General features: G+C 45.2%; 1 non-coding gene across 1 annotated transcript; it reads left to right on the forward strand.

Annotated features, from left to right (window-relative positions):
- Positions 1–4423: 4423 nt before the first annotated feature.
- On the forward strand, positions 4424–4498 carry Trnat-ugu (transfer RNA threonine (anticodon UGU)). Its single transcript has one exon. It is a non-coding gene; the product is annotated as a tRNA-Thr (tRNA).
- The last annotated feature ends 6270 nt before the right edge of the window (positions 4499–10768 follow it).

Raw genomic sequence — 10768 nt, forward strand, 5'->3', positions numbered from 1 at the left:
CGGGAAAAATGATGCCCAACATGATATTAGGAGGTAACCCATGACTTCTGTCGCTCAGTGTAGTTTTGGACCATACGTTGTTCAATGTTTTAAGGAACTGATGTTTCGGCACATTTGACAATGAACGTAATTATCTCCAGCTACCGTATTTGTGCACAAATACGTAGAAGCTCTGAATTCTCGCCTTGTGAATGCCTGCTAGAAAATTGGTTCAGCTTAATCAATTAGTTCTGTTATCTGCTCCACAAGCAACAGGAGCACCATACTCTGAAGAGTACATGGTAATATTTACATTGTTGTCACTAGATCGGAAAGGTGTCTTCTGTATTAGATGCTGGGGTAAGTTAGCGCCAGGCCGTTGAATCACACTGAATTATTATTATTATTTTTACTTTACTATTATCTTTCGATCGTCGTCACTACACGATCAGCTGAGGCTATTAACACTACTTATGTAAAATTTTAAAATACTGGGAAGGTTCATGGAATGTATGTAGGTGTTGGAAGATAACGCTGGAAGTTTGAATGCATTTCGGGAGAGATGTCTTTGACGAGGTGTCAGAGAAATTTCAGCTCACGAAATTCGAATGGTCAAACACCGCCACAGAGCACAAAGTAGGGCAAGGGCCTTTCAGTTTTCGCCTGCTGCTTAAAGAGTACAACAGGTATTCCGGGCCCCTCTCAAACAAAGCCGTGTTCCGGAGAGGTGTAGTCGATTTATGCAAATTTCCGTCGCGGGAAGCGCGGTGCGAACGCTGCTGATGAATAAGGGATTTGCTTTAATCACCCCAACCCCTCCCGCCCCACGCAGCCCTTCTTTCGCTGTACAGGAAGAAGAATGTTGTGAGCCGGCGGCCCTCGAACGCCCTGTCGCCAGCTACCCTCTGATCTTCCGCCGTACTTCCTAATCCGAAGCAACAACAACAACTTACTGCCAGAAAGGCAGAGAGGCAACTTTCCTTTTTGTGCGTCCCCGCACGCTCCTGTGCCGCGTGCGCCCTTTCCCCTGCCCTTTTCCGTCAGCCCCCTATCCCTCGCGCCACCCTACCGACTCTTCCTTTTTGTCTTGTGATCCTCCTCCGCCACCGCCGCCGCCGCCGCCGAGACAGACGAAATGCAATTTACGCGCGGCGCGGCGTCGCGTCAGCCGAACGTCGTGATGCAGGTGTGTCCGGGCGGGCGCCCAATTGTTTTAGCGGCTCGGGGAATCCCCCTTCTGGCGGGGGAGCCCGCTAGCTGGCGGGCTGGCGGGCTACGGCGCATGCGCGCCGACAACTGCGCATCAACAGGCTGGCCGCGCTCCCAGCGCGCTGGTCCAATTGTCGCCAACTCGATTCCCGCCTCCACTTTGACCTGGGAGCAGTCGCTCCGAGAAGAAGATCCCACCAGGAAGGCGCCAAGTTATTATAGAGGCGCCAGGATGCTCTGTTGAGCTTTTTATTAGCGGACGAGTTGCACTGTAAAGAATGGGAGCTAGAAATATCACTGGAAATATTACTGTGCCACGTGCTCTGCACTGAATTCTACTGACGTAGAGCTGTATTTACACTAAATGTACAACCACACTGTTTCACCACACACGCGGTAGCGCTACTTATGCTGCCACTCTGCAAATACAGTGTCCATGAAGGCACGCTATCATTTCAGAAAACCGTCGCTCGTTAACTACAGGGTGTCCCACGCATCGCAGCTCATCTCCGAGATTCAAGTAACGGCAAACAAACCCAAAAAGTGAATAAAATGTTCTCGGGTTTCCAACAGCGTCAATGATGATGGCTGGTGGCGTGTAGGTACAGGTCTGTATGGGTGGGTTTTCTGTAGACGCTGTGGCCAAGGCACCCATCCAGCATAGAAGCGCACAGTATTGCAAACATTGGTGCATTGTGCAAGAGTAATATCAGACGACGACAACCTGCCCCACGAACTGAGCCACCTACGCAAGGTTTTCGGGAATAACGGCTACAGCGCACATCAAGTGAAAGAAGTGATTTCTGGGGAATATCGGAATAAGACCACCGACGAAGAGCAGGGAAAGAAACTTGCTTTGCTGCCATTCTGTGGCTCTGTGTCGGGCAAGATAAGCCACCTGTTAAAAAGACACAAGATCAAATCCATCTTCAGGCCTCCAACGAAAATCCGTCAATTACTGAGACCAGTTAAAGACGCAGTAGGTCTCAGAACACCTGGAGTCTACGAAATACCTTGTGAGTGTGGCCAGAAGTACATCGGACAAACAGTGCGCACTGTGAAACAACGCAGGAAAGAACATGAGAGGTATTATCGCCAACGCTATCCAGAAAAATCTGCGTTAGCTGAGCATGCGTTAGAAAACGGTCACCACATAAAATTGGCTCGCACTAACGGCTTCTGGGACAGTGTAATAAAGGAAGCTATTGAAGTAAAAATTACCACAAACACCCTGAATAGAGACGGTGGCTTGCAGCTCAGCGCTGCGTGGGATCCAGCTATCGCGCGGTTAAAGAGGGCACATCGAACGCCGACTCAAAACATGCCCATATACGGCAATGCCACGGGCACCAGTGACGTCACAGGCGGCAGCTAGCGTATATAAGGGCGCACCAACAGCCCACTGGCAGTCATAACACTTGACAATGGCCAAGGAGTGCTTGGCCGAAAGCTCGTGTAGTTTTAAGCAATTGACGCGGTTGGAAACCCGAGAACATTTTATTCAATGTTATCGCCGCGAGACTCTGCATTCAAACCCAAAAAGAATAGATAATAGGACCGTTAAAAACATGTAGTTACCTGTTTATAGGAAGTGCTGGAAGTGGTGGCCATGGGCATCCAGGCAACGCTGACTTTGTGTGATGACGTTACCAGCAAAACGCTGTAATTCTGCAGGAGTGATGTTAATTTCCCTGGTAATGTTCCGTTTAAGATATATACTTTGCTTTTTAATGTCCTGAAGAATAAAAGTCAGGAGACCTCGGGGGCCACAGGCCTGTCCTGATGTATGTCTTCAGGGAATACGTTGGTGATGTAGGCCATACTTCGTTTGGGTGTGTGAGTGGTTGCACCACATTTTTGGAATACTGCATACAGCCTCTCTGCCTCTGTTAATTGTCCATAGAAAGATTAAAAGATCTCTAGATATCTGGTATTGCTTAATGTGTAATCGAAAAATATGAGGCCATTAATGCTCATGCTGGACAATGAACAGCATCTCCGATGAGTGGAGCGGTTCTTCATACAATATGTGGGTTTTCCTGCTATCGGTATCTGCAATTCTGGGAGTTTACGTAACCTGACAAATGAAACAAGGCCTCATTTGACATGAAGTAAAGCAGGGGGTCCAAATAGCTATTAGCAATTGATGTTCACAGCCTGTTACAATAAGGAACTCTTTTTTTTCCTGATCCTCAACTTTCAACTCTTGCACCAACTCACACGATGGGCCTTTAATCTCATCTCTTATAGTACACGATGATACAGGGTGACAATGATCGAACTATATGAAATAAAAAGACATAACTTCTGAACGGTTTGAACGCAGTGGTCAATGTCTTGAAAGAGGGATACAAGATGAACATCAACAAAACCAAAACGAGGATAATGGAATGTAGTCGAATTAAGTCAGGTGATGCTGAGAGAATTAGACTAGGAAATGAGACACTTAAAGTATTAGATGAGTTCTGCAATTTGAGCAGCAAAATAGCTGATGATGTTCGACGTAGAGAGGGTATAAAATGTAGACTCTCTATGGCAAGGAAAGCGTTTCTGCAGATGAGAAATTTGTTGACATCGAGTATGGATTTAAGTGTCAGGAAGTCTTTTCTGAAAGTATTTGTATGGAGTGTAGCCATGTATGGAAGTGAAACATGGATGAAAAATTGTTTGGACAAGAAGAGAATAGAAGCTTTCGAAATGTGGTGCTACAGAAGAATGCTGAAGATTAGATGGACAGATCACATAACTAATGGGGAGGTATATATGACGGTAGTACCTGTTCCCGAAAGAACAGTTACCGTCGATGACCATGCAGCTTTACTAGAAATGAAATGATAATTAAATTGACACCCTAGCTGCAAGCAGGCGTTGATAACTTCGTTGGGGACATGCTGAAAATGTGTGCCCCGACCGGGACTCGAACCCGGGATCTCCTGCTCACATGGCAGACGCTCTATCCATCTCAGCCACCGCGGGCACAGACGACAGTGCGTCTGCAGGGACTTATCCCTTGCACGCCCCCCGTGAGACCCACATTCCCAACATGTCCACAACACTACATTCGTAGTGCGCCTAATAGATGTTTGCCCATCATACTCATCTGCCACGAGTAATGAGTATGATGGGCAAACATCTATTAGGCGCACTACGAATGTAGTGTTGTGGACATGTTGGGAATGTGGGTATCACGGGGGGCGTGCAAGGGACAAGTCCCTGCAGACGCACTATCTTCTGTGCCCGCGGTGGCTCAGATGGATAGAGCGTCTGCCATGTAAGCAGGAGATCCCGGGTTCGAGTCCTGGTCGGGGCACACATTTTCAACATGTCCCCAACGAAGTGTATCAACGCCTGCTTGCAGCTAGGGTGTCAATTTAATTATCATTTTAATGGGGAGGTACTGAATAGAATTGAGGAGAAGAGGAATTTGTTTCACAACTTGAGAAGAAGAAGGGATCGGTTGGTAGGACTCTTTCTGAGGCCTCAAGGGATAACCAATTTAGACCTAGAGTAAAGCGTGGGAATTAAAAATCTTAGAGGAAGACCAACAACTGAATACGCTAAACGGTTCAGAAGGATGTAGGTCGCAATAGTTACTCAGAGACGAAAAGGCTTGCATAGGATAAACATGGAGAGCTGCATCAGAGAAGTCTCTGGACTCAAGACAACAACAACGACAGCGGGACTTCATGGACACCCCGTACAATATTCATTTGGAACCGACGCGAAAGACGTCGAAACGCTATGGGGCCTGCTGTCATCCGTAATTCCATTGTTGGGGGCTTGCTATTACTCATAATTTCATTGTTCATGTTGCAGAGGCGTATGACTGCAGATGCAAATTGATCTGGCGAGTTGATGTCTTTCTTGGTATATCTGCCCAATCAGCGAGAGTGGATAGACATGGAAACCGCTCAACCAGATCACGTTTCGCCTAATGTTACAAATTAATAGTAAATACAGGTGAACAAACAAGGAGTTACCATCTTACTAGCCGGCCGGAGTGGCCGTGCGGTTCTAGGCGCTACAGTCTGGAGCCGAGCGACCGCTACGGTCGCAGGTTCGAATCCTGCCTCGGGCATGGATGTGTGTGATGTCCTTAGGTTAGTTAGGTTTAATTCGTTCTAAGTTGTAGGCGACTGATGACCACAGAAGTTAAGTCGCATAGTGCTCAGAGCCAACCAACCATCTTACTAGATTCCCGGAAGGCATTCGATAGTGTGTTGCATTGTCGACTGATAACCAAGATACCATCACATGGAGTGTCTTCACAAATATGTAATTCGTTCGAAAATTGTCTAATCGAAAGATGGCAGGCCGTAATACCAGACGGTGAATGCTCAGAGAAAATGACAGAGCCTGCAGTTCTTTCATGCTATTCGTTGATAATGGTGTTGTTTACAGGAGGGCATGGCTTTGAGTAAATGGTGAATGAATTACAAGGGAAACTCCTCATCGCATCCCCCTCTGATTTAGTGGTAAGAGGATGCAGTAGGCAGCCTGTCGAACTCTGAACACAGATCAAGCATGAAAACAGGAAGAAGGTGCGTGGTATTGTGAAAAAAAAAAAGAAACATAGAAACAGTGAACGGTCCAAAAATAACAAGTGCAATATAGAGGAACCAGGAAATCAAATGGTGTCGTGGATTAGTGGTTATGGTTTTGGATTGCCAGGTGGGAGAGCCCCATTCAAACCTCTCTTGAGCAAACTTTTTTTCAGTTGTTCGCTTCATTCAAATTTGTGTCTGTGTAGTGGTGTAATGTCCGTTTTCGACAGCGAGGTGTAAGTTAGGGACCGGTAATGACAGTTGATTCTGGACAACTAATCTATTAGCAACCAAAAGGAAGTGGCCCTAATGGGAACAACAAACGTTTGATGACAAGGCGACAAGTCAACCGAATCCTCCACGGAAAACACCTCTGGTGTGTCATACACAGCATTAGTGACAGTAGGGCCGACCGATGTGACCGAGCGGTTCTAGGCGCTTCAGTCTGGAGCCGCGCGACCGCTACGGTCGCAGGTTCGAATCCTGCCTCGGTCATGGATGTGTATGATGTCCTTAGTTCACTTAGATTTAAGTAGTTCTAAGTTCTAGGGGACTGATGACCACAGATGTTAAGTGCCATAATGCTCAGAGCTATTTGAACCATTTTTGACAGTAGGCGTGTCATATGATAGGAATCTCTTATCGACGCACCTAATTTGTACGATTGGTAAATGAGTGACATATCTCTCCTTGCCCGATACAGGTGTTCGTATGAATGTGAATGTGATCACTCCCAAGGAAATCATGAAAACATAGTAGTTTGTCACATAAGCTGCAACAAATGAACGCAACAGTTTCTCAGTCACACAGTTTGTCTGTGCTCTGACACAACATATGTTTTTAACGTTTTTGAAGTTGCGAGCCGGCCGAGGTGGCTGAGCGGTTCTAGGAGCTTCAGTCCGGAACTGCGTGACTGCTACGGTCACAGGTTCGAATCCTGCCTCGGGCATGGATGTGTGTGATGTCCTTAGACAGTATATTCCAGAGGAAGGTATTACTGATATGCTACGTTTGGAATAACGGCGATGCTGTTACACTTTGAGTTAATTAGGAAAATGAATTAATGTATTTTAAAGCCATTTTCTCAATTAAAAAATTTATACGTATTCCGCATACGTATTTCATCAATGGTCTGCCATCAAACATCTTGACAGATCTGGTTTCCTTCCGACATCTACTCGTAAAAACTGTTCGTTCCAAAGATGTTACAGCGTAAATTGTTCTTACCACTGTCCGGCCGATTACCGCTTGCATCTTCATTTGACATCTGCCTGCACATTTTACTCTTGATCCTGCATTCTGCACTGACAGTCTGACAGTAATAATGATTATCATCCAGACACGGCTCTTTCCTTGGCTTCTGCTGACTTGGGAATGCTATAAACGCGCAGTGCTGTTGTCACCTTGAGAAAGTTGTACACCTCAGTTATGACTTTGTTGATCACTCTCGCAGAGTACGCAGTAACGTAATAGCGTAATTATTGTACTCTGGGAAATGGCACTGCGATTATTCCTGGCATCCTAACTGTTACAATGACGTCTCAGAAGCGCAACAATGAAAAAAGGATAGAATGTTTAATAAAGAGTAGGAAGAGCAATTTGATTCTTTTTAGACATAAACGGTAAATCAAAGTATCTTTTGTGTTAATTTTCAGTCACAGTACACCACCAGTACCCTGAAAGGCCATCATGACATTAACCGCAGTGGCATCAGTGTAGTTTGTTTTCAGTCATGGAAAACTAAATTGACATTCCGAAAGCAAAAAGTTGAAAGTTGGAGTCATAGCCACGTGCAGAAATGAAGCAGCTCTAACAACCGAAACTCCTGGTTTGTCTTAGCTTTCAATACAGTAAAAAACCTTATACACTACTGGCCATTAAAATTGCTACACCACGAAGATGACGTCCTACAGACGCGAAATTTAACCGGCAAGAAGAAGATGCTGTGATATAGAAATGATTAGGTTTTTAGAGCATTCACACAAGATTGGCGCCGGGGGCGACACCTACAACGTGCTGACATGAGGAAAGTTTCCAACCGATTTCTCATACACAAACAGCAGTTGAACGGCGTTGCCTGGTGAAACGTTGTTGTGATGCCTCGTGTAAGGAGCAGAAATGCGTACCATCACGTTTCCGACTTTGATAAAGGTCGGATTGTAGCCTATCGCGATTGCGGTTTATCGTATCGTGACATTGCTGCTCGCGTTGGTCGAGATCCAATGATTGTTAGCAGAATATGGAATCGGTGGCTTCAGGAGGTTAGTACGGAACGCCGTGTTGGATCCCAACTGCCTCGTATCACTAGCAGTCGAAATGACAGGCATCTTATCCGCATGGCTGTAACGGCTTGTGGAGCCACGTCTCGATCCCTGAGTCAACAGATGGGGACGTTTGCAAGACAACAACCATCTGCACGAACAGTTCGACGACGTTTGCAGCAGCATGGACTATCAGCTCGGACACCATGGCTGCAGTTACCCTTGACGCTGCATCACGGACAGGAGCGCCTGCGATGGTGTACTCAACGACGAACCTGGGTGCACGAATGGCAAAACGTCATTTTTTGGATGCATCCAGGTTCTGTTTACAGCATCATGACGGTCGCATCCGTGTTTGGCGACATTGCGGGGTTGCGTAGACAAGAGCTTTCAAATGCCCCCATAAATGAAAGTCAAGAGGGTTGAGGTCAGGAGAGCGTGGAGGCCATGGAATTGGTCCGCCTCTACCAATCCATCGGTCACCGAATCTGTTGTTGAGAAGTGTACGAACACTTCGACTGAAATGTGCAGGAGCTCCATCGTGCATGAACCACATGTTGTGTCGTACTTGTAAAGGCACATGTTCTAGCAGCACAGGTAGAGTATCCTGTATGAAATTATGATAACGTGCTCCATTGAGCGTAGGTGGAAGAACAAACTAAAATAAGCTCTAAAATGGAAATTATGCGTTTCCGGACACATGTCCACATAACATCTTTTCTTTATTTGTGTGTGAGGAATGTTTCCTGAAAGTTTGGCCGTACCTTTTTGTAACACCCTGTATATATATATATATATATATATATATATGATGATGACTTTTGAACATTATTAAGGTAAATACATTGTTTGTTCTCTATCAAAATCTTTCATTTGCTAACTATGCCTATCAGTAGTTAGTGCCTTCAGTAGTTAGAATCTTTTATTTAGCTGGCAGTATTGGCGCTCGCTGTATTGCAGTAGTTCGAGTAACGAAGATTTCTGTGAGGTAAGTGATTCATGAAAGGTATAGGTTATATTGTTAGTGAAGGCCATTCTTTTGTAGGGATTATTGAAAGTCAGATTGCGTTGCGCTAAAAATATTGTGTGTCAGTTTATTGATGATCAGAATAAGTAAAGAGAGAAATCTCTGAGCACGTTCAGTTTTGCTCAGCTGTTTGAAAATCAAATAACGTAAGAATATTACCAGCACAGTAATTCATAAATTTCTCTAAGGAACGTTTCAATGGGAAAGAGAGGGGAGAAAGAGATAGACAGAAGGGAAAAGAACAGAAGGACAGAGGGGGGAGGAGCAGAAGGGAGGTGCAAGGAAAGAGGTGGAGATGGGTAGAGAGAGGGGGGGAGAAGGAGATGAACTAAAAGAAAATTGGAATAAATAGATACTTGGTCAACACCATGTACTCATCTAGATTTTTTTGGTTATAAAACTTGACGTTCAAACTTAAAATGACATAATCACATGAAATTAATCGCTATTCACTAACGAATATTAATTACAATTAAAATTTATCTATAGTAAACGATGGCTGACAACGATAGCAAATAGGGAAATAGAATTTTAGTAAGATAACGCTCCTAACATAATTCATATCATGGAGTACAACCACGTCTTGGTAATAGTGACTGTAAGTCTTTCAGAACCCTATGCTTGTTCTAGCAATCCTGAAAAGCCTAATCGACAGGTAATGATAAATTACTGACGCCGATTGGTCTAACACGGAGATGCTGCTAGATAATCTCGCCACACTCGTTGGCAGCGTAGGAGCTGACTGATGATGGCATGGATAGCTGCCACCAAGAGTGCACCTAATAATACAGACTCGAACATCAGACTCACCCAAAGCTGCGTCTCAAGTCGAGAGCAGCCTTCAGAGTCAGTGTGTTGACTCCTTGCCCACAGTCAGAGTGAGTCCAGCGCAGAGTCCCGAATCAGGGTGCTGCTATTCCGAAAAAAAGTTACAGTAATTTCCAACCGATGACGGAATTGTTTGGTTGTTACCGATTTCCGACTAGAGGCTGAGAAAAACCAGAACTTCAATGAGCTGACCTGCGGCCCCCTATATTAGCAGAGTTCCAGTTCTTACATCACAAAATTACGCCTATCTATATTCTGTAGGGTGACCAGTATGGTCTTTTCAGACAGTGGGAAAGCAAAAATAATTCCCTTCGTTGGCGCCTGCCCGTGGACCTCCTAGCTGCCAACAAAATTCCAGGAGCACTTTGGTGTATTTTAGGGCGGCCGGGGGATGTATATCTGCTGTATGGTACCTTTAGACATAGTCCCGATTGTCGCCTGTGAATCTAAGAATCCTTGCTCCGCAGAGAAAGCTTGGAGTTCAGCATTTCTCTAGAGGCCGAAGGCCATAAAACTGAACAGTCAAAACAAAAGGACATCGTCTTTAATGAATTTTCTAACTCATCATATTGTTCACCAGGTCCCAGGCCCGTACCCAGCGCCGCTTGCCGTGGTGTCGCCCTGTCGCTGGTGGCCACACACACAAAGCGTACAGCTCGCTGCGTCTGCCTGTCCCTAGATCAAAGTCCGATTCTCAGAAATCTGTCTTAATAAGCCCGCTGGGTGCTCACCTCTTTGCAATCAAGCCTGCGTGTTTCGTTTCCCAGGATCGCCTGCAAGTCAGTTCGAAAAGATCACACAGAGAAATTATTATGCATGTAGTTAATTAAAATTCAGAAGTGAAGAAAGAAATGATATCGCTTCTAAAATTTAAAGTATGCACTGCAGGTGATCAAAAAGTATGTAAAATTCCAAGTATA

This window comes from Schistocerca cancellata, chromosome 3 (assembly GCF_023864275.1).
Source record: "Schistocerca cancellata isolate TAMUIC-IGC-003103 chromosome 3, iqSchCanc2.1, whole genome shotgun sequence".
NCBI classification, from domain to species: Eukaryota; Metazoa; Arthropoda; class Insecta; order Orthoptera; family Acrididae; genus Schistocerca; species Schistocerca cancellata.